General features: G+C 38.6%; 1 protein-coding gene across 2 annotated transcripts in view; it reads left to right on the top strand.

Moving 5' to 3' along the window:
* The first annotated feature begins 8,369 nt into the window (after window positions 1–8,369).
* The window catches only part of PAK5 (p21 (RAC1) activated kinase 5), a 316,773-nt gene continuing 301,196 nt past the window's right edge, over window positions 8,370–23,946 (top strand). For both annotated transcript variants that reach the window (XM_019462530.2, XM_053890435.1), the window contains exon 1: window positions 8,370–8,558. The gene's annotated coding sequence lies outside the window, so the exon portion shown is untranslated. The remainder of the gene's footprint in view (window positions 8,559–23,946) is intronic.

The following is a 23,946-nucleotide window of genomic DNA, read 5'->3' as shown; positions in this document are numbered from 1 at the left end:
CCTCTTTGAAGGATAACATGATGGCAGCTAATTGCATGAGCAACCATCCACCATCAACTCTTCTCTCAAAGATGCCTAAGATTTGCTTTCCTTTTCTTACTGCTCATTTATGTTAATATCAAACCCTGCCCTGTTCAAATAGGGATAACTACCAGTGCCACCCAAAAGTATTAAGAGTTTTGTTATGATTTTCCCTAAATGGAAAAAAAGGAAGGAAAAAAGAAAAAAAAAATCTTATCTAAGTCAGTGCTAAATTTGTTGTCATTCAATTAAATTGAGTTAGACTTTTCCCCCTACCAACATACTGGGAGGAAGTGTAGTATATAAGATAAAACTGGACAGTTCTGGCACGTAATCCCAGCTCAGCCAATTGCTAGCTAAACTGGCCTTAGGCAAAGCACTTAACTCCTCTGAGTTTTTATTTCCCCCTCTGTAAAAATATTATAATACCTTCAATCTCAGAGTGATGATGCCATGAGAATCAATGACCTGACCTAGGTAAAGGACTTAGAAAAGGAAATGGTACATGTTATATGCATAATAAATTGCTATGATTGGCCATTATAACTTTTTAGTGAACTTAATTTTTAATTCTGCTTTTCACTGGCAAAGGAAAATTGATCTTTTACTGTTAGTGGGCCTCAGTCTACTTATGTTGACATTTCCACTGAATTTTTAAAGGTCTTGAAAAATACCCTACATTTAAGCAAAGCTAAATTAAATTTTAGCAAATTGTGACTTTCCACAATTTGTGACATCCTGCAATAACCCTGTAATATAGGCCAAAATAATAACATATTGTCAATATGACATATGCTCAAGTACTAGTGACTGTGTTGTACTAGAGCATTTCAATTGTCTGTCTTCTACTTAAAACCGAAGGCTTTCAATTTCACAGGTAATTGTTGACTATTTACCATGTGAAAAGTCTCAGGCTACATATTTTGAATAACACAATCGTGAACAAGATGGGGTTCCTGTTCTCAAGAAGCTTGAAATCTAGTGAGAGAAAAAGGCTAGGCTTGTATGATAAATTGCAGACATGAGGGGCGCCTGGGTGGCGCAGTCGGTTAAGCGTCCGACTTCAGCCAGGTCGTGATCTCGCGGTCCGTGAGTTCGAGCCCCACGTCAGGCTCTGGGCTGATGGCTCGGAGCTTGGAGCCTGTTTCCGATTCTGTGTCTCCCTCTCTCTCTGCCCCTCCCCCTTCATGCTCTGTCTCTCTCTGTCCCAAAAATAAATAAGAAACGTTGAAAAAATTAAAAAAAAAAAATTGCAGACATGATGTGCCCTGCAGTAGAGTTGTGTGTTGAGAGAAGCTCTAAGAACATGGCAAGAACATAGACTTACTCCAAAGGGAGACGATCATAAATCTTTTATTGATTGGATTGTGTTGGGCCTGAGCCTTGGAAAAATGGGTAGAGATTGCCCAGGTAGGATATTTAAGAAATAATTAGAATAGGGTTGATGTTTGGTACAAACTGGTAAACTTGTTTACAAGAAATTCAGATCTAATTGCTTGGCTGTTATATTTAGTTGATGTCCATTTAAGTTTTTAATAGCTCAAATAGCACATCTCAGGTACAGAGAACCAGTCTTTATTCATGGTTACCTCTACAGTATTTAGGCACACAGTGAATGTTTGGAATGAATACCTGTAACTAAGAGTGTGCTTCAGTAATCTTGAGTGTCATTTATAACCAGTATCTAAAGTATCTATGCAAACTAGAGAGTGTTGAAACATTGGCAAGATTAATTGGTACCAGATCACAGACATATTCCAATTGCACCCTGAGAAATTTTTACTTCATTCCATAGCATAGGGTAATGTTGAAGTGGTTTTTGGAGGAAGAAATTACATGGGTATTGCTTATACTTCAAGAAGTTTACTCTGGAAGCTATGAGAGGGTAAGTTGGATGCACAGAATCATGATTTGGGGGAATAGAGAGCAAGCCAATAGTAGGTTATTGCCACTTCCTAGAACAGAAATAATGAAGGGACAAATCACACCACAGGAATAGAAAGAAAGTGTAAGAGACAGACAGAAATATTCCCTCCAGAATTCAGCACCAGAATTAAGGGCCTTAAGTCATCAATGCCATCAATCTACTATTATGACTATTAATTTTTGAAGTTATTAGCAAGCAAATACTTTTCCAACTTCGTGAATATCCCAAAATAAGTATAATATAGAGCTTAATTCCCACCATGGGAGATAAAGAGGGCAATCATTCTCCTTCCTCACTCTCAAGCATCTAGGATATGATGATGTTATCTAATTTGGGACAGAGGAATGCTCCCATGCAGGCATTTGAAAGACCCAGACCATTTGTCATAGCAGCTGTGGGACTGAGAGCTGGAAGTTCAATAAGAGGTGTCTAGTGGTCAACACTGATGTCCTAAGAGGAACCCCATGATGCAGCCTTGGCTGTGTTCCCAGCCACCTCGCTCCCTTTGATTACTGTTCATTTTAGATAATTGGTTCTCTAGAACTTTTTTTTGATTCCAAAAGCTAACAAATATATTTCCAAACATTCTTTTTTTTTTTTTTTTTTTTGGTTTCTATTAGTTGATTTTGTTGGTTTCCACCACAGAGTTTGTGTTCTGCCATCCCAAGTCTCACATAAGGCTGCCTACAGTCCTGCCCTGTCAAACACTGTCAGGGCTTCAAGCTCTTGGGTAAAGCAGCTATTTCTCCAGAGCAGCTGATGTCAGGTAGGGAAGAAGCATCATCATCATATAATTAATTAAATGTCCACTTACATATTTACCTTAGTCAATTTTCATTTTGAAATCATGGCCTACTAATTGTGAAAATTAGTAAAGGGAAACCTCATTTAAAATGAAGTCTGGAAGCCAGAAGGGGGAGCTCTCATGCCATACCACTGAAGATAAATCACAGGAAAAAATTGTCAATTTACAGACCCCAACAGAATCCTCAATAGGAAAGAATCATCAATGATAGGCCCCAACAGGGAAAAATGTACATTGCATCTCCTACAAGAAGCCAACTACCACAGCAACTCAGGACTTGCCTATGGTTTTGCTGTAGGTTGTATGTTCCAAATTGTAATGTTCTGCTATTCCCAAATAAACCCATTTTTTGCTGGTAAAATAACAGTTTTATTTTTAAGGTTCTCATAACTCAAAGGAATCTCCAAAAGGAGGATTACATATACTGATTGTTCATTTAACAAACATTTATTGAGTTCTTGCTATGGACTAAATTTCTTAGGTCTTGTGATTAAATAAGACAAATAAGATATCATCCCTTCTTTTCAGGAGCTCATAACCTCCGTAAGAAAATTAGATTAAACAGGTAACGGTGGGACCTTTCCTAAGTGCCAAGATAGCACTGACCTCAGAGAATTCAGAATGTCATAGGAAAGGTAACCTTTCCACAGGGTCTAGAAGGATGAGTTATACATTTTCAGATGTTAGTATACTTACAGTGATGAGCACTGAGTTATGTACAGCATTGTTGAATCACTATATTGTGCACCTGAAACTATATAACACTGTATGGTAATTATACTGGAGTTTAAAAAAAAAGAAACTTTTAGATGTATAAGAGATAGTGTAAATATTCATGAGTTTAAGGAAATACTTTAGAAGCAATAAGCTTTTGAGTCATACATGTGGCCATTCACTATTTGCTCATTGGTTTTAAATTTCAGTTTCCTGACCTCCAAGTTAGTGATTCCTAGAGAAATTCTTCATTTAAGCAGGATTAAATGAGAAAGCACAGGGAGAGGTGCCTGAGATAATACAGACATTCACCGAAGATTAATTTCCTTTGTCATTTATTTATTTATTTATTTATTTATTTATTTATTTAAATTTACATCCAAGTTAGCATATATTGCAATAATGACTCAGCAGTAGAATCCAGTGATTCGTCCCCTACATATAACAGCCAGCGCTCATCCCAACAAGTGTCTTCCTTAATGCCCCTTGCCCATTTAACCCTTATCCTTACCCACAACCCCTCCAGCAACCCTCAGTTTGTTCTCTATATTTACGTGTTTTGTCCCTCTCCCTGTCTTTATATTATTTTTGCTTCCCTTCCCTTCTGTTCATCTGTTTTGTATTTTAAATTCCACATGAGTGAATTCATATATTTGTCTTGCTCTTACTAATTTTGCTTAGCACAATACACTCTAGTTCCATCCACATTGTTGCAATATTAAGATTTCATTCTTTTTGATTGCTGAGTAATATTCCATTGCTGAGTAATATATACACCACATCTCCTTTATCCATTCATCAGTTGATGGACATTTGGGTTCTTTCCATACTTTGGCTATTGTCAATAGCACTGCTATAAACATTGGGATGCATGTGCCCCTTTGAAATACCTAGTAGTGTAATTACTGGGTCACAGTGTAGTTCTATTTTTAATTTTTTGAGGAACATCCATACTGTTTTCCAGAGTGGCTGATCCAGTTCACATTCCCACCATACAAAGGAGTTTCCTTTTCTCTGCATCCTCACCACCATCTGTCATTGCCTCAATTGTTAATGTTAGCCATTCTGTCTGGTATGAGGTGGTATCTCATTGTGGTTTTAATTTCTATTTCCCTGATGATGAGTGATGTTGAGCCCTTTCTCATGTATCTGTTAGCCATCTGGATATCTTCTTTGGAAAAGTGTCTATATATGTCTTTTGCCCATTTCTTCACTGGATTATTTGTTTTTTGGGAGTTGAGTTTTGATAAGTTCTTTACAGATTTTGGATACTAACCTTTTATCTGATACGTCGTTTGCAAATATCTTCTTCCATTCCATTGGTTGCTTTTTAGTTTTGCTGATTGTTTCCTTCGCTATACAGAAGCTTTTTTTTTTTTATCTTGATGAGGCCCCAATAGTTCATTTTTGCTTTTGTTTCCCTTGCCTCCAGCGACATGCTGATTACGAAGTTGCTGCAACTCACGTCAAAGAGGTTTTTGTCTGCTTTCCCCTCTAGGATTTTGATGGCTTTCTGTCTTACATTTAGGTCTTTCATCCATTTTGAGTTTATTTTTGTCTATGGTGTAAGATTGTGGTCCAGGTTCACTTCTCTGACCTGAGTGTCTGTTTTTGTGCCAGTACCATACTATCTTGATGATTACAGCTTTGTAATACATCTTGGAAGGCCGGGATTGTGATGCCTCCAGCTTTGGTTTTCTATTTCAAGATTGCTTTTGCTATTCAGGGTCTTTTCTGGTTCCATACAAATTTTAGGATTGTTTTTTCTAGCTCTGTGAAGAATACTGGTGCTATTTTGAGAGGGATTGCATTGAATATGTAGATTGCTTTGGGTGGTATTGACATTTTAACAATATTTGTTCTTCCGATCCATGAACATGGAATATTTTTCCATTTTTTGTGTCCTCTTCAATTTCTTTTATGAGCTTTCTATAGTTTTCAGTGTATAGATTTTTCACCTCTTTGGTTAGGTTTATTCTTAGGTATTTTATGGTTTTTGGTGCAATTGTAAATGGGATCAATTCCTTGATTTCTCTTTCTGCTGCTTCATTATTGGTGTGTAGAAATGAAACCAATTTCTGTGCACTGATTTTAAATCCTGCGACTTTGCTGAATTCATGGATAAGTTCTAGCAGTTTTTGGTGGAATCTTTTGGGTTTTCCATATAGAATATCATGTCATCTGCAAAGAGTGAAAGTTTGGCTTCTTCCTTACCGATTTGGATGCCTTTTATTTGTTTGTGTTGTCTGATTGCTAAGGATGGGACTTCCAATACTATGTTGAATAACAGTGGTGAGAGTGGACACCCCTGATCTTACAGGGAAAGCACTCAGTTTTTCCCCATTGAGGATGATATAAGCGGTGGGTCTTTCATATATGGCTTTTATGATCTTGAGGTATGATCCTTCTATCCCTACTTTCTTGAGGGATTATATCAAGAAAGGATGCTGTATTTTGTCAAATAGTTTCTCTGTATCTATTGAGAAGATCATGTGGTTCTTGTCCTTTCTTTTACTGATGTGATGTATCACATTGATTTGCAGATATCAAACAACCCAGGTATAAATCCCACTTGATCATGGTGAATAATTCTTTTAATGTCTTGTTGGATCCGGTTGGCTAGTATCTTGTTGAGAATTTTTGCATCCATGTTCATCAGAGAAATTGGTTTATAATTCTCTTTTTTAGTGGGGTCTTTGGAATCAAGGTAAAGCTGGCCTCATAGGATAACTTTGGAAGTTTTCCTTCCATTTCTACTTTTTGTAACAGCTTCAAAAGAATAGGTGTTACCTCTTCTTTAAATGTTTGGTAGAATTCCCTGGAAAGCTATCTGGCCCTGGACTCTTGTTTTTTGGGAGATTTTTTATTACTAATTCAATTTCTTTACTGGTAATAGGTATTTTCAAATTTTCTATTTCTTCTCATTTCAGTTTTAGTAGTTCATATGTTTCTAGTAATTTGTCCATTTCTTCCAGATTGCCCAATTTATTGGCATATAATTGCTCATAATATTCTCTTATTATTTTTTGTATTTATGCTGTGTTGGTTGTGATCTCTCCTCTTTCATTATTAATTTTATTTATTTGGTTTCTTTCCTTTCTCTTTTTGATCAATCTGGCTAGAGGTTTATCAATTTGGTTAATTCTTTCAAAGAACCAACTCCTGGTTTCATTGATCCATTCTACTGTTTTTTGTTTTTTGTTTTGGTTTCGATAGCATTAATTTCTGCTCTAATCTTTCATGATTCTCTCCTTGCCTGAGTATTTTGTGAATTTGACTATGATGTGCCTTACTGATGGTCGGTTTTTGTTTAATCTAATGGGAGTTTTTTGTGTATCCTGGATTTTGATGTCTATGTCTTTCTCCAGGTTAGGAAAGTTTTCTGCTATGATTTGCTCACATAAACCCCTTTTTCTCTCTTCTCTTCTAGGACTTCTATGATTCTGATGTTATTCCTTTTTAGTGAGTCACTGATTTCCTAAGTCTTATATTGTTCTCTTTTGCCTTGGTTTCCCTCCTTTTTTCTTCTTCATTTGTCTCCATAATTTTGTCTTCTATATATCTGATTCGCTGCTCTGCTTCATCCATCCTTGCCGCTATGGTATCATTCCATATTGCATCTCAGTCATAGTGGTTTTAATTTTGTCCTGGCTAGATTTTACTTCTTTTATCTCTGTAGAAAGGATTCTATACTTTTTTTCAATTCCAGCTAGTATTCTTATTATCGTGATTCTAAATTCTAGTTCAGACAGCTTGCTTATATATCTGTGTTGATTAAGTTCCTGGATGTTATTTCTTCCTGTTCTTTCTTTTGGAGTGAATTTCTTCATTTTGTCATTTTGGAGGAAGAAAAAGAATTAATAAAATAACAAATAAAAATTAAAAATTAAAACAACACAAAAAATCAAATAAAGGAAGCCAGATCCTAGGTGTGTTTTGGTTTGGTTGTTGAAAGAAGCTTGATAGAATAGAGAAAAAATGGGGGAAAAAGAAAAGAAAAAAAAGTAAGAAAATGCTTACAAATTTAAAATGTATACAATAAAAAAGAATAAAATGAAATGAAAAAGGAACAATAGATTTAAAATACATTTACAAAAAATACATATAGTAAATTTTTTAAATTTTATATAAAAATGGAAAATAAAAATAAATTTTTTCTCTCTTTGTATCCAAGAATAAGAAAAGAAAAAGAAAAAAAAAAAGGTGTACCATTGAACAGAATGAAATCCGATTGAAATTAAATTAAGTTTCCCCTAGAAGTCACACTATGAAGCACTTTATAGTCCATACTGTAAGCAGATGGAGACACTTGTGGTCATCCTCTAGAGCTTGGTTGGTGCCATTGGACAGGAGCTTGGTGTAATGGCTACATTCTCCACTAGGTGGCGCTGCTTAGCTTACTGGGGTGGATTGGTGTGGTGCACGTGCACATGTATGTACATGCCTGGGAGAGGGAAAATGCCATCACCCACTTTTCCTAGTTTCTGACACAAGAACTCTGTGCTCTCGCTGACCCGCAATCAAGCACCTTTGTCTTTGTCTCTGGCTTCTTTGTCTCTGGCTTCCCTCCACTTTTCACTCTACACTGTCCATGTCCAAGCCGTCAGCCTACCAGGCACCATTTACCTCCCAAATTTTATCTCAGATGGGGCTGTGTTTCCAAACCCCTCACTTCTGAGGGCCTTGTGGCTTGGACCCACTCTGACCTGACCCTCCCCTAGCAATGGCCAGGTGCCAACTTGCCCCCAGGAACATTCCTGCAATCACACTGCTGCAGAGGCCCAGAGATTGTGGCTGAGTGCCAGCTTGCCCCAGAAAAAATTAATGGGATCAAGTAGCAGCAGAGGTTTAGGGATTATGGTAATCCACAACACACACCTGGTGCCAGGTTTCATTGCACCCTGGCATCTTTATTCCAATACCAGCAATTGTGTTCTCCCGAGTCTGCTGAGACCTTTGTCTGTGGGGAGGCTGTATGGCTTCTAACAAAAGCCCTCTTAGCAGAACTGCTTTTCCCTGTGTGACCTGTGGAACCCTCGGACCTCACTGCCTGCTTCTAGGGGTTCACCCTTCCCACCAGAGCACTGCCAGGTATTGAGGTCCAGAATTTCTGACACTGCTCTCCCCTGTTTATATAGTCCTAATAGTATTGAAACCCTCTCTTGTCTCCTTTCTCCCTTACTTGTTCAGTCACTTGTGGGTATTCCCTCTCTTTCTCTTTCTCTCTAGCTACTTTCAGGGGAAGTGCTTTTACTGTACTCTCCCCCTTTCTCTGTCCTCTCTCCACAAATACAGCCCCCTACTCTCCATGGCTTCTTTCTCCCCAGTTTACCTCCCTGTGCTACACACCTGCCAAGTTCTGTGGTTCAAGTTATGCAGATTGTTGTGTTAATCCTCAGATCAATTTTCAAGGTTTGCAAAAATGGTTTGGTGCTGATCTAGCTGCATTTCAAGGATGAGAGAAGCAGAGAACTTCCATGCTGGTCCGCCATCTTGGCTCCTTCCTTGAAACATTTATTTTAAGAACATTTTTTTCAGTAAGATTGTTCTGTCAGATTCATGAAGCCCACTGCTATTAAAGCAAATCTTTTTTCCTACTAAATCAATTTAATGCATTACTTGCAAATATTTTTTAAATGATTGTTTAGATGGGAGAACACATAGTAGAACTAGTAATGGAAAAATAATTGAAATTGCTTGTTTAAGAGGAGAACAAGGAAATGCTGGAAAAGTCCTTTTCATAGTTACCAAAGACAGGAATGGCATACCATCTACTCTCCAGGATTCAGTTCTTATACCTTTCAACTAGAATTTCCATTTGGTTCTTCTTCTTCATTTTTTTTTAATAATTTCTATTTCTTAACTGATATTTTCTATTTTAGGCAACATTGTCATTGTACCTTCTTTTCCTGTTTAATCACGGTTTCTATTTGTTCTTTGAACATATTTATAGTGGCCATTTTTATGTCTTTGTTAGATTCAACATCTGGTTGCTCCCAAAAGTACTTTCAGTTGCTTGCTCTTTTTCCAGTTCATGGGTCATACACTCCTATTTCTTTGCATGTCTTGTAATATTTTAGAAATGTAGTCCCTCTGGGTTCTTCTCCCCACCTCTACTCCCACCCTCCTCACTTCCAGGGCTTATTATTATTATTTGCTTATTTGTTTAGTGACTGGATGGAGAATTTTAGTGGAGTCTCTTCACACTGTGTGAAGCCTCTAATGATGCCCCTGTTGGTGGGGTGTGGGTGGGGGCTGTGGTGGGTAAGCCTATAGTCACCCTCAGAGCATAGTGATGTTCTCTTTGGCTGTTTCTTTAAATTGACCACACCCAGCTATTAAGAATCACTGATTTGGTGGCCAATCGCTCCATTGTTTACAACAATGTCCTAGGCTCTACAAAGTAATACCATCAAATTAGGCTCCTTTGAAAAGATAGTTACAAAATATTAGTGTTTTATATTTGTTCTGAGCCCAGGAGGGATTCTAGTTCTCTCTGGGCAAACTGCCTCTCCCACGGTTGAATTTGTATTTCCAGTGAATCTACCAATCTCCTTCCAATTACCTTTCAGCACAACCTCCAACTGTTTTTGAGAGCACCCTGAGGTTTGAGTGTCTCTATACTTTGCTGCAAGGAAGTCAGTTCCTTTGTGAAGACATAAGGAGCTGTTTTAAGGCCTGCTTTGTCCCCCAGTCCACATCTGGGACTCTGGAGCTAAGGATGGGGACGGCAGCACGTATATTTTTGGAACTGAACCCCAGGTAAAAGGGAGAAGCAGATGTCTCAGGCCATCTCAGCCCACCTCTCCTGGCACAGAACCATGGCTGTGCAAGTCAAGGTATGGGACCTCAGCATTCCCAGAGGTGCTGTGCCCAGGTAGAACCTGGAACCTCCTTCCCACCAATGGGAGCTGGCAGACCAGGGACACCCACCTCTTTGGTAAACTCTCCCAGAACTGAGTCTTAGCAACAAGTAGCTGGGGGTAGGGTGAGAAGCATTGAAATCCTGCCCCTCCCAGTAAGATAGGCCTGAAGTAGGAAGGGGCATAGAGGGCACCCTATGTTTTGGCTGCACTAGTCTAGAGTGAAGCTTTATCCTACAGAACTAGAAGGCAAAGAGGGAATGGTCAGTCCAAATACCACAGACTCACTGTTCTTAATGAAATATGGTAGATTTTCTTTTTTTTTTAAATTTTTTAAGTAGGCACCGTGCCCAGCATGGAGCCCAGAATAGGGCTCAAACTCATGACCCTGAGATCAAGACCTGAGTTGAAATCAAGAGTTGGATACTTAACCAACTGAGCCACCCAGGCACCTCCTTTGGTAGATTTTCTTAAACCGATATTTGTTTATTTGCTGTATTCCCTTACCATTTCTAGAAACTTTAAATCATCATATATATTTTTAATTTAAAAAATTATTATCATTATTATTATTATTTATTATTTATCCTGGGGAGCACACCCACTGAGTTCCTCAGCTCCTCAACTGTCATAATGGAAAATAAATGCCCTTTATCTAATACTTTTGTCTGTAAATTCAACTTTGTCTGATATTAAGACGCATCTCTGATTCTCAATTTCATTTAGCATTAACTTTCTACTTTTGCCCACTTTTTTCTTTTTTCTTTTTTCTTTTTTTTGCTATTCTACTTTAGATCTGTTTTGTATATTTTGCAGATTGGTGGATTTTGTTTCTTGATCCTAAGGTATGATCTTTTATTTTTAAAATTTCCTTTTTCTTTTATTTCTTTTTTAATTTTTTAAATATTTATTTAATTTTGAGAAATAGGGAGAGCAGGGGAGGGGCAGAGAGAGGGGAGCAAAGCATCCAAAGCAGGCTTGGTGCTAGCAGCAGAGAGCCCAATGTGGGGCTTGAACACATGAAACATGAGATCATGACCTGAGCCGAAGTCAGAAGCTTAACCAACTGAGCCACCCAGATGCCCCTTTTTAAAAATTTTTTAATGTTTATTTATTTTTGAAAAATTTCCTTTTTATTTTCAAAGCCTGGGACCATACCTAGTGTTCATTACATATCTGTGGAAGAAAGGTTTTTTCTTCTCCTCAGGCCTGGGTAGGGAAAGTCCTCCCAGGCCTCCTGGGAAAAGCTCCAGGATTTGCCAAAAACCTGTATCATTCCTGCCAGAAGCTGCTTTTAGAAGTCACTAAGATCAACTTCATTAAGAAAAAAAAACTTACTACCTTTGTTGACATAAAAATGACATACCACAAATTGCCTATGTCTAAAGGATATGCTTTGATAAGTTTTAATACATGCATACAACAGGAAACAATATCTACAATCAAGGTGTACCCAGGGCACAAAGATCAATCGCACCTGAGGTCCGGGGATCCCACACAGACAAATTTGGCCACTTGCTGCTGACAAAATCTCAAGGCACAGAGACTAGTGCTAGTGCAACAAAGGGAATTGATTTCAGTGAGGCCAACACTGAGATGACAGTGTCTCAAAGATTGTATTCAAAGTGCTGAAAATAGTTCTAAGTTCATATGAGGGAAATGTAGAATCAATGTTGGTGGGTACATGAAGGTGGGCAGAAAGGTCGGGTTGATCATTGTCTTGGTTTCAGTCTTGCTGGCATCAGGGATTGATGGGATGGTTTTGGTTGCCATTATGGGATGCTTTGTTGCCTGAGGTAAGAGACAAGCTGGAAAGAAGAACTTAATCAGAAAGCACAGACTGAGGTCAAAGTGGAGGTGGTTGAAGTCCTTTTTTAAAGGTAGTTAACCATCATCCCCAAGAGTTTCCTGGTGCCCCTTGTGTTTCCTGTGTTCCTTCCCAAAGAAAGCATGGCCCCCGTTCTCATGCAGCTTGGGTTCTAGTGCTTCTTGTTTTTTGTTTAAAAAAATTTTTTTGTAATGTTTATTTATCTTTGAGAGAGAGGGAGAGACAGAGTTGGGGAGCAGAAGAGAGAGAGGGAAACAGAATCCAAAGCAGGCTCCAGGCTCTGAACTGTCAGCACAGCCCAACGTGGTGCTTGAAACCATAAACCATGAGATCATGACCTGAACCGAAGTCGGACAATCAACTGACTGAGCCACCCAAGCACCCCATGGGTTCTAGTGCTTCTTGACCATGATACCACATATATCTAACCCAACTGAAGAAAAACTTCATCAGAGACATAGTAGGCCCTTTGCTGTCTCATGATACAACTGCCTTATGCTCTTAGTCCAGTGACTTTTGTGGAGGATTTGGGATATATCTCCCAATGACCTTGTCTAGTACTGGGTAAAATAAATAATGGAATTGTTCAAATTAATTTTGGGAAAACCAAATCTCATGCAGGTGATCTTACTACTTATAGAGCTGCAACCCTTCACTCTTGTGACTCTTCAGTATTTTAACATTTCATATTCATCTATATGATGCTTTGAAAGAGAATTTTTTTATGGGAGTGAAGAGAGGAGGAGAATAACCTTGCTAGGTGCTACCAGCTGCTGACTCTACTTTTCTGAAGCCTCCAAAATAAATATATTTTAAAAACCTTCCAGAACATATTTACCAGAAGCGTCATGGCTGGCTAAACTTGCCTAGTTGGGATAACAGATGTTAATTTGTTTACCAAGAATAAAGTAAGAATCTAAGTATATTTTTCATAGAGTGTCCAATTTGGAGGACACAAACATTTATTTAGCCCAAACAGACTTCCTGGTTTATTTTTATCTGAATATTTTACCTACTACATTTTATGCATGCTCAAATAATATGTTATAGGATACTTTTTTAAAAAGTAAAAGGAAATGTGTATAGTATCTCCATTGAATCAAAACTTCTCTGTTGTGCTTAATTAATTTCAAATCTTGATGGGAGTGAAGGAGAGAGCTAATATTTGAATTTAAGAGCATAGACACTGTCTGGGATTGAGTAACTACTGTGCCTATTGCTAGCTGTGTGATCTTGGGCAAAGTACTTAGCATCTCTGAGGGACAATTTCATCTTTAAAATGGAGACAAGGGATGGCTGGGTGGTTCAGCTGGTTAAGTACCTGACTTTTGATTTGGCTCAGGTTGTGATCTTCTGGTTCTTGAAATTGAGCCCCGCATGGAGCTCTGTGCTGAGCATGGAGCCTGCTTGGGAATTCTCTCTCTTTCTCTCTCTGTCTCCGTCTCTCTCTCAAAATAAATAAATAAACATTTTTTAAAAACTAAAATGAAGATAGTAAAATATACCTCGCAGGGTAATATTAAGTGTGGCAATATATGTATAATACTTAAAACAGTGTCTGGACAATAAGTTCTATTTATGCTTATTATTCTGCAATGAAATAATACTACTTGAAATGAATGTTTTCCTTGATGTCATGATTCCAAAAGCAAACCAAGTGGTCATAAATGTGAATTTGATATTTAACTTTGAATATATGGACATTAAGATATGATTTTATAGTTTACATTATTCTTAAATATTTTTTGTCACTTTGGCACAAAATAATAGCTCTAAAAATGTTAAGCAGCAAAGGCAGAAAATAGCTCAAGACTATTTAGGGGAACCTCTCTCTGAGAATATTGAGTGAGAGGGGTACCTGGGTGGCTCAGTCGGTTGACCCTCCGACTCTTGATTTCAACCCAGGTCATGATTCCAGGGTTGTGGGATACAGCCCCACATCTGGCTCCATGCTGAGCATGGAATCTCTCTCTCACTCCCTCTGCCCCTCTTCTCCACCCACTTTCTCTTTCTAAAAAAAAAAGCGTGTATGTGTATATACATATATATATGTATGTACACACACACATATATACATATACATATATACATATCTATGTGTATATATACATATATATGTATACACACACACACACACATATATATAGTGAGAAAAACATATCCACTTTTCACCTCAATCTTCAGAACACTTGGTACTCAGGACAACTCAGTTTTGTGGTCAGAAGATTTTGCTTTAGGTGGATCTGGCTATTTTTCTTTGTATTTCTTATCCCAGTGCATATATGCAAAGGGAATTCTGTAATCATCTGTTAATTCAGTGGAAAACTAGTTCCCCTAGTTTTCCCCTACCATGTTTTTATGCTCCTTGATTCCCAGTACACTTGAAACCAATGTGGCCTTGAGTGAGCAGGTGAGAGGGGGAGGGGCCATGGCAGAGGATGTGGGGACAGTTGTGAGCATGAGCTTTCTACTTCCTGTGATGATTATGCTCTGGAAATGGTCCCCTAGCTCCTAAGGAATGGTACCAATAAATTACACTGATGGCCAAAACCACAGGTGCTCACTAATGTTTGTGTTCTATCCTTTTTTTCTTTGGCCACATTACATCTCCCAGCCTCTCTTTGGGCTGGCAGCCATCATGTGATGAGTTCTGGCCAATGGCATGTGAGTAGAGACCATGAGAGCCTCCTCTAGTACTGACCCATAAAATAACTGGGACTCTTGATACTCATCTTATTTTTCCCATCCACTGACTGAATTAGCAGACTTCCAGGATGTTGATGGGAGACATGCATGGAAAGATCCCTTCAGTAACTGATTAGGTGTCTGATCTATTTTAAATAATGCCATGGCCATATTGTGGCTATAAAGGAGACGCAACATAAGTCCACTGCTGGATAAACTATGGAAGAAGGCAAACTTTTTCTCTGATTCTCTATTTCTGTTTCAACACTCTCCTTCCTTTGATGAAAATAATTAACATTTGTTGAGTGCTTAACATATATCAGAGATTATGTTAATTTCCATACTAATTATAGGTGCTGTCTTATTTAATCTCCCCATCAACCTGATGCAGTGTAATCTGTTATTAATCTCATTTCACAATCGAGGAAAGGAAGTACAGAGAGGTTAAGTTACAGATCTCTAGGAATCAAGATTTAACTCCAGACATTCTCATCTCATCACTAAACTGTACAAATTCCCAATACTTTCTAGGTGTCCGGATTCCTCAGTTGTATAGAACCCTTTACAGAAGTTTTCCCAGATGACTCACCAAACACATAAATTTTCCTCTTTTTATGCCCTTCAGAACACCTTATCCTAGATTCCATCTCTTTAGTCATCTACTGCACAAAGAAAGTAATACATTGATTAAGATTTTACTGTTAGCTATTCACTATTTTAAAGGATCAGTATTAACTGCAATGGGCACAGAAAAATGTATAGGATTTGGTACTTGATTTCAAAGAGATTTCAGTTTCGTTATCAGCTGGCCACCCTACCCTGAATTGGAATCTAGAATGTTAGAAAGTCCTGGGTGGGGTTTGGAGTATCCTTGTCCCATTATCCTGACATGTAATATAATCATATCCAAAGGTAGTAGAGATGTGTGTCCAACTAGACTGCATAAGTGGAGGGTCAGCAGTGACTAGAGTACCAAGGGCATATATGATGAAATAAAAGGGAATTAGAAAGCAGGAGGTGGGAGAACAAGAATCTGGGGGCAGAGGTAGGTGGGTCTGGCATAACTCCAAAACATGCTGTGCATGTGTATCATCTCCTAGTCTGTTTCTATCTATGTGATGGTCCTGGGATCACTTCCAGGAGCCAGAACAGGCTGAAATATGAAAAGATGTCACATAATCATATAACTTGTGTATAGGGAAAAGCAATAAATACCGTGGGGTGGGGGTTCAGATAATATAGAGTGAGAGCTAAAAAGACAACTGGAAAGATTGTATGAAACGTTGTATGGTGTTGGGCTTTCCTGGATGCACAAGAGTGGGAATGTGGATATTAGAGAAAGGGCAAAAGAGGCACCATAGGCAGTGGAACTTGCATAAGCAGAGGCATGGAGGTAGCAAAGTTCAAGATGTGCTAGAGGGAAAAAAGAAAGATGTGCTAGAGAAGCAGCAAGTTGTTAAATTTTCAAGACCTTGTAAGCTGCACAAGGGGTAGCACCAAGAGATAAAGGCAAGAGATAAGCTACTCAGAGGAAGAGCTCCTAGGTGGCTGAGACCTTGAGGCTAGGTGATCTGGAGTGATAGTGGACCCTCTCCAAGCAGAATTCCCAAGTGAGAGAATTTAGGGAAGGAAGGAAAAGGGCTAAGGACAGAAGAAAGCTTTGGAAGAAACTACAACATATTAGAAAAAAAGACCAAGAGATGAACAGCTCTGAACCAGCAGAATGAAGACAGCAAAGGAAAATTTCAGCAAGTTTTGGGCTAGGAAGAAGATAAGCTGCAAAGTGCTGACTGGCACGCCCTCACTAAGCGATTAGTCATCACCTATCAGGGGACTGGAGCTGTGCCACAGGCTGGGTATAGATGACACACCAGACTTCTTACATGCAGCTTCTTCTAAGGCAAGAGAGAGAGATTAACAAATAAATGAGGAGGAGGACGTAGAGGTGTGGGCGGAGGTTATTGTCCAGAGAAGCACTTAGATGCTCAGAGGAGCAACATGAGGGAAAGAATCTAGGGAACACTTAAGAAGGTTTCCAATGAGGAGAATGAAGGAATGATGAGAAAAAGCTTAACATGCAGGAGGAGGCTAGGAAAAAACAACGGAGGGAGACGTGGGGGATGGTAGGAGGAGAGAGGCTTCGTGCAGAAAAAATGGTGGGTTAATCTAGAAATTCCTTTGGTGGAGAAAGTGAAAATGAGAGAAGCCAAAATCAGATGATTTTGAACTTAATGAAGTTGGGCATCAGGTTATCTTCGAAGAAGGAGGGGGTGAGTATGGGGGCCCCAAGAGAGTGGAATGTTTTGGCATAGGATCTGTGAGGAATGTCCACAAAGATTGTACTATATTTTAATCCATCAATCACAAAGTATTTATAGAGCATCTAATCTATGTCCAGTGGTATATTAGATATTATATTTTCACTCTTCCAAGTGCTGGTGGTTCCTGCCAACTTGGCAATATCAGCAAATGTTGTAAAATGTGTTCTCTAACCCATCATAGAAGTCACTAATAAAAATAAGGAGTAGTTTTGGATTTAGGTCCTTTAGGAACCCGGGTTGCTTTCTGTTTCCAGTTTAAGACCAGAGCACTGACAGCTCCATTTGAGCGTTTTTAAGTCAACATTATTTATAGTACTATTTCACTGTAACCTATATTTTGTATGCTCGGCTATGAGTACATCTTAGCTTTTCATCACAACTTTCTAAGAATCATGTGTGGCTTTATACTTAATAAATTACCATTTTATAAAAAAGATAGTGGGGCTTGGATGACTCAGTTGATTGTCCGACTCTTGATACTGGCTCGGGTCGTGATCTCATAGTTCATGAAATGGAGCCCCGTGTAGGGTTCTGCTCTGACAGCATGGAGCCTGATTGGAATTCTCTCTCTCACCCTCTCTCTCTCTTTCTCTCTCTCAAAATAAATAAACAAACTTAAAAAAAAGGTAAAGTTACAGGTGTAGAGGGTTACAGAAAGTATGATTTTAACATGAAGTTCAAAAAATTTATGGAATCAATGATTAACTCAAAATATGGCAATGAAAAATACCTGAGAAATGGGCCAGTAATCAAAAAAGACAAAAGCATCAAGATAGAGGAAAAGCACATTGAGAAATGCACTTTGAAATCTTAAAGTAGTGAATTCAAGGATGGTAGCCACTGTCCATGCTCCATTGGTTTTTCTTCAGCCTTCTTTCTGCCAATGCAATCTGATGTCTTATTGAGAAAGCCTGAGGCTTCCTCTGGCTTCCAGAGCATTATTGACTAGAGCACAGGACAGGCCATAAATGTCATGAATTAACTCTGTAGGAGGGTCCTTCAACCAATAATGGATAGAATTTGGCACTAAAATATTCCAGATTCCTCATCACCCAGATGCAACAATTCAGAGGCATGTTCTACCCATCTCTCAGAGGTACCCATCAGGAGAAGCCTCCTTAGTGCTAACCTGTTCATCAAGAAATGGATTCCTTTCCGCCCCTTTCTTATTTCCTTCTTCCTTACTCATGTTCCACATTTGCTTCCCCAAAACAATCACTTGCATTCAAGTTCTTGTTTCTGGTAGAATTGAGCCTAACATACAGAATGAAACCAAATTCCTCTGCAGAAGAGGAAAAAGTAGAATCCATCAACATAGACTCCATCTTCCCTGTAAATCTAGTCCACATCCAGTTAAACTGCCATCTACCCAATTCCCTAAAATAGAAACCTAAAAATTATCTTTAATAATTCCTCCTCCTCACATTATATTCAAATGATCAAGTTCTGTAGGTTTTCCTCATAAATATCTCTCAAATTGACTTCTTTCCATGTCAGTTTGTACAGCCTTCCTCCAATCCAGTCTCCATTCAGCTTTCCAGGGTGAAATTCTCAGACAAGTTTGATTTTTTACATTCCACACACTGCTTATAACTCTTTCAATGGCTACCATAGACTGAATGTTTATACCCATCCCCCTACCCCAATTCATATGTTAAATCCTAATGCCCAATATGCTAATATTTGGAAGTAGGCCTTTGGAAGATGGTTAGGTCAAGAGGATTGAGTTCTTATGAATAGGATTCATGCCCTTATAAAAGAGACCTCAGAGAGGTTCCTCACCCCTTCCACCATGTTAGGACACAGTGGGAAGATGGCTGTCTGTTTCTACTAGTAAGTGGTATCTTGCTAGACACCAAATCTGCCAGTGCCTTGATCTTGGGCTTCCCAGTTTCTATAACTATGAGAAATAATTTTCTGTTGTAGTTAAGACTCCCAGTTTATAATATTTTATTATAGCAGTCTGAGCTGACTAAGGCAATGGCTTTTCATCTCTTTTGCATTACAGCCAGCACTCCTGCAAGGTTTTGCATGATATGGACTCTCCCCCATACCCTACATCTCCTCTCTCACCTTAAGCCACACTCCTCTTGCTTTCAACTTTCCAGCCATTCCAGACTTTCTCTCTCTTTTTTCTTTTTTTGAAGCTTTTATTTTAATTCCAGTTACTTAATATACAGTGTTATATTAGTTTCAGGTGTATAGTATAGTGATTCAAGAATTCCATGAGGTGCCTGGGTGGCTCAGTTGGTAAGCGTCTGACTTCAGCTCAGGTCATGATCTCGCGGTTCATGAGTTCGAGCCCTGCATTAGGCTCTGTGCTGACAGCTCAGAGCCTGCTTCAGATTCTGGGTCTCCCTCTCTCTCTGCTCATCCCCCACTCACACTCTATCTCTCTCTCAAAAATAAATAAACATTAAAAAAAATTAAAAAAAAAGAGTTCCATACAATACCTGGTGCTCATCACGACAAGTGCACTCCTTAATCCCCATCATCTATTTCACTTATCCTGCCATCTGGCCTTTCTTAACTTTGGTTCCTCCAAATTTCTTGCTCCCTTGCACCATGGGATGTTTGTAATTATGGTTTGGGCTTCTTAGAAAAATCCTTCTCTGTAATCTTCTCCTCACCTAAAAACCCCTTGCCTAGTTAGTGTCTATCCTTCTTCAGACCTCAGATACAGAGTAATTTTCTCTAAAACATTCCAACATGCCTTGTTATGTTAAATCTATTATAGGCTGTTCTAGATCTATATAATTCTATGTTCACTTTTCACTATTTTAGTTTTTACATTTATATCACTGGTTGTCTGATTAAATTTGGTCTTGTCTATACTCTACTGTTTATAATAGATTTTTTAAAATCACTTTTCTATTTCTAATTCCTAGCATGGTAATGTGTACCTAATAACTGCTCAATTTGGGAATGAATGAAAGAGGAGATGAGTCAGTGAATGTACGTGTGATAACTTTGCATTTATCACCATAGAAGTAGATATGTTGTTGTAGGAATAAGCAACATAAATTTTGAGGATGCAGAAAAGGACACATAGGAAGGAACCCTGAGTTAAGCTTCCATGTAGGAAAGGATTGCCCTTCTGCCCTAATAACAGAAAAATTACAGAACAGAAACGTGTAGTGAGTCAAATCTGCTTGCATCTCTGACTGTCTCCAGCAAAGTGATAACAGGGTATAAATAAAGCACATTAGTTAGTCCTGAGGATGATGACTATGGCAAATTAGAAGCCTGAGGGTGCACAGGATGTTCAGAGATGATTATTCTTATATGGATCACTAAAGCATCTTCAAGATGTCTTGCTTTCCCTTTCCCCCCTTCCTGAGAAGAGATCTCTCCTTATCATAAAGTTGTCCCCAATGTATGTTTTGAGAGTTGCTCAATATTAACAGAAGAACATTTTGTTAGTTTGGAGGCATTTTTCTGGGAAGGAACCGGAGGAATTGAAACCATCTCCAAAGGCTTCACAATATTGAATGAACTGATAAGGATTCTTAATCTCTATAGGGTGGATAGAAGACCAGGGAGAACCTAACGTAAGGAAGAGAGACCCTAACAGTGGGTGGTCCAGAGAGATAAAACCATGGAAGGGACCAGCAAAAAAGTATGAATGAGGAAAACCACCTAATGCCTACCTCAGATGGACCCTGGAGGGACTGATTAGTGACTTGATGAGAAAAACTCTGTTTTTTACCAACCTTCAGACTCTGTGTGTTTTTGTGAACACCTAATAATGGATTTGTTTTTTAATGCCATTATCCCATGTCTTTTTGTCCTTGAAATTTAGGGACAAAACCAAGGGCTACATGAATCTTTACAACTTTGTGGAATGAATAAAACCAAATGTGGCCCTTGTAGAGCATGGAAAGGGAATTTCAAAAGAAAGGTTAAGGGTCTTGGTGAAGTGAATGGGGATTTGAAATGGACATAAGCTTCTGGGGAGAAGGAGAACCTCTATCTGTGGATAAAGAGGTTCTTTCAGTAAGACTTAGAACTAATTTGGAGACCTCGGGAAAACCACAACAGACTGAAACCTGTTTGGTAAGTATAAATATAAGGTGAAGATGGAAGTCAAGGAAATAAGAAGTGACTAATATTAAAGATGACTAATATTAAAGATGATGAAGACAAAAGCAGATGATAACAAGAGATCTAGTGAAGGAAAAAATATTGACTAGGTCCCGAACACTGCTGTAAATACAGATCTGGGGTCCGTGCTGATGAAGATTTGGGAAAGGAGATAATTGTGAATAGGTGAAACCAATTCAATTTAACATATGATATAATAACACATTAATATAGGTTATTAACACATTTTCTTAAGTTTATTTATTTATTTATTTATTTATTTATTTATTTTTGGGAGCAAGAGTGAGCAAGAGCAGGAGAAGGGCAGAGAGAAAGGGAGAGAGAGAATCCCAAGTAGTCTCTACACTGCCAATGGAGATCCCTGGCCAGGGGCTTGAACCCATGAACCATGAGAGCACCCTGAGCTGAAATCAAGAGCTGGAGGCTTAACCGACTGAGCCACCCTGGTGCCCCATTAACACATGTTAATAAATGAGGACTAGTGTACTGTACATTGTACAGTATGTATGAGAAAGTTTCTCATACAGTTGTATGAGAAAGTTTGTTTGCTTTATTTGGCATAACCCACTTAAGCAAAATGAATATTGTTGCTCATTAACATACATTTATTTTCAAGGTGCCTACAAATGAGCCTTTAATTAATTGCTCCAGAACCTTTTCAGATACTAGAATTGTGCTGGCTGGTCTCTCCTTATTTTCCAAATTTAAAAAAGGAAAGCACTGAGAATATTTAAGTAACTTTCTCTCCTGATTTGGAGAGTGTGCAACCATAACAAATCTGGAGGTAAACCATAAGAAAAAAATGATCTTCCATATCTCCAGTACTGTTATTCTTACAAAGAACACCACCGGTGGGTTATGAGAGAGAGAGAACAGCTCACTGTCATGTGGTGTAACTCCATCTGTTGTCCTTTAGCGAATGTCCAGATGGATTCCATTTCTGGTCTCTGGAAAGACAAGGCCAATCAATATAAAAAAGCTGCCTTTGATTATCCATCACAATCACCCAAGGAGAATCACAATTTTTTGGTTTCTACCCATCATCCTTGTCAAGAGGCTCACGGTTTTATTTTTACTCATGAAATCTGCTTCTGAATTTCTGAACAATAACAATGCCAACTGTCTGTTTTTCCTTGGGTTTCTTTCATATGGTGACCGGGAAGTCTGGCTTGAAAATGTCTCTCCTATTCCTTGTCAATATCTTTCACTCAGTTTTCTGAGGAACGATGTTTACTTTCAGGAAGTATGGGGCTTTAAAAGGCTTATCATATTATTACAGCTTAAAGATACCTCAGATTCAGGAGTGAAATAAATGGCTTGAATTGGAATACCACTCTGATGAGAAATGAGACCTGTTGAAGCACATTCATGTTTGAAAAATTTCCCCCATATGCTCATTGTACTTACGTCATCTCTTTTTCACATGGATTAAGTTGTGTGACCATTTTTGTAACATTGCCGGTATCAAAAAGAAAGGACCCCATGGGTGCCTGGGTGGGTCATTCCATCAAGAGGCTGACTCTTGATTTTTGCTCAGGACATGATCTCACAGTTCCTGAGTTCAAGCCCCGCATTGGGCTCTACGCTAACAGTGCAGATCCTGCTTGGGATTCTTCCTCTCTCTCTCTCTGTCCCTCCCCCACTTGCACTCTCTTCTGTCTCTCAAAATAAATAAATAAATAAACTTTAAAAAAAAGTGAAGGACTCCTTGTAGGATCCTAATTTACACACCCACCCCCACCCACCCACCCCCTCTCTCCTTGGAATAGGTCCATCCTGTTTGAATACTACATTTTGATTTACATATATATTTTTTTAAGTTGATAAGATTTTGACCTAAGTATAAATTCAGAAGGGTCTAAGGAAAATACTGGTTTTCTCTTAAGCCTAAATAATCACTGCTTTAAGCTGAAACTTTCTGGTAGAAGTTACTTATGTTTTAAATTTTTAAAAATTCACATTTCCTATTTTTGAATTTGTGAGGACAGAGTGAGAGTTGTCCCAAATATCTCTTTCCCCATTTCTTCAGTAGTAAAGCTTCCATTTCAGCTGGGCATGTGGCCACTTGGAATAAAGATCCTTTTCCCAGCCTCCCTTGCAACTAGTTCTGGTCATATGGCCAAGTTCTTGGCAATGGGATCTAAGCAGAGGTAGGATGTGCAACTTCTAGGAAGTGCATTGCATCTCTTCCATAATACTTCCCATTTCTTTAGGCAGCAGTAAGAGACTAGGGTAACTGGAGTGGCAGCTGCCATGTAGACAGTAAGATGACTTTGAGAATAGAAGCCATGCTCAACAGGGCAGCAAGATAATAGCTCGGGTCTCTCACATCATGGAGCACCACTTTAACCCTGGATGGACTGACTTCTTGGATCAGACATCTTGGATGTGAGGTCAAAATAAATTGCTATTTTTATATCCTTATTATTTTGGTGCTCTCACTCATAGCCTATTATATATATATATATATATATATATATATATATATATATGTGTGTGTGTGTGTGTGTGTGTATGTGTGTGTGTGTGTGTAAGTGGAGAGTGTCCTACTAATAAAAGATTCTAGCAGATGCCATTTCCAACTAAGATCCAAGTACTGATATGTATAATTGCAATGGAAATTTTTAAGAAAAAGCATTATGTAGTCAATATCTTTTCAAATGAAGAAAAGACGAAAA

The sequence above is a fragment of the Panthera pardus genome, unplaced genomic scaffold (assembly GCF_024362965.1).
Source record: "Panthera pardus isolate Hobbes unplaced genomic scaffold, ASM2436296v1 HiC_scaffold_25, whole genome shotgun sequence".
Classification (NCBI taxonomy): Eukaryota; Metazoa; Chordata; class Mammalia; order Carnivora; family Felidae; genus Panthera; species Panthera pardus.
The sequence above is the reverse complement of the archived record's forward strand: the minus strand, read 5'-3'. Positions and strand labels throughout refer to the sequence as shown.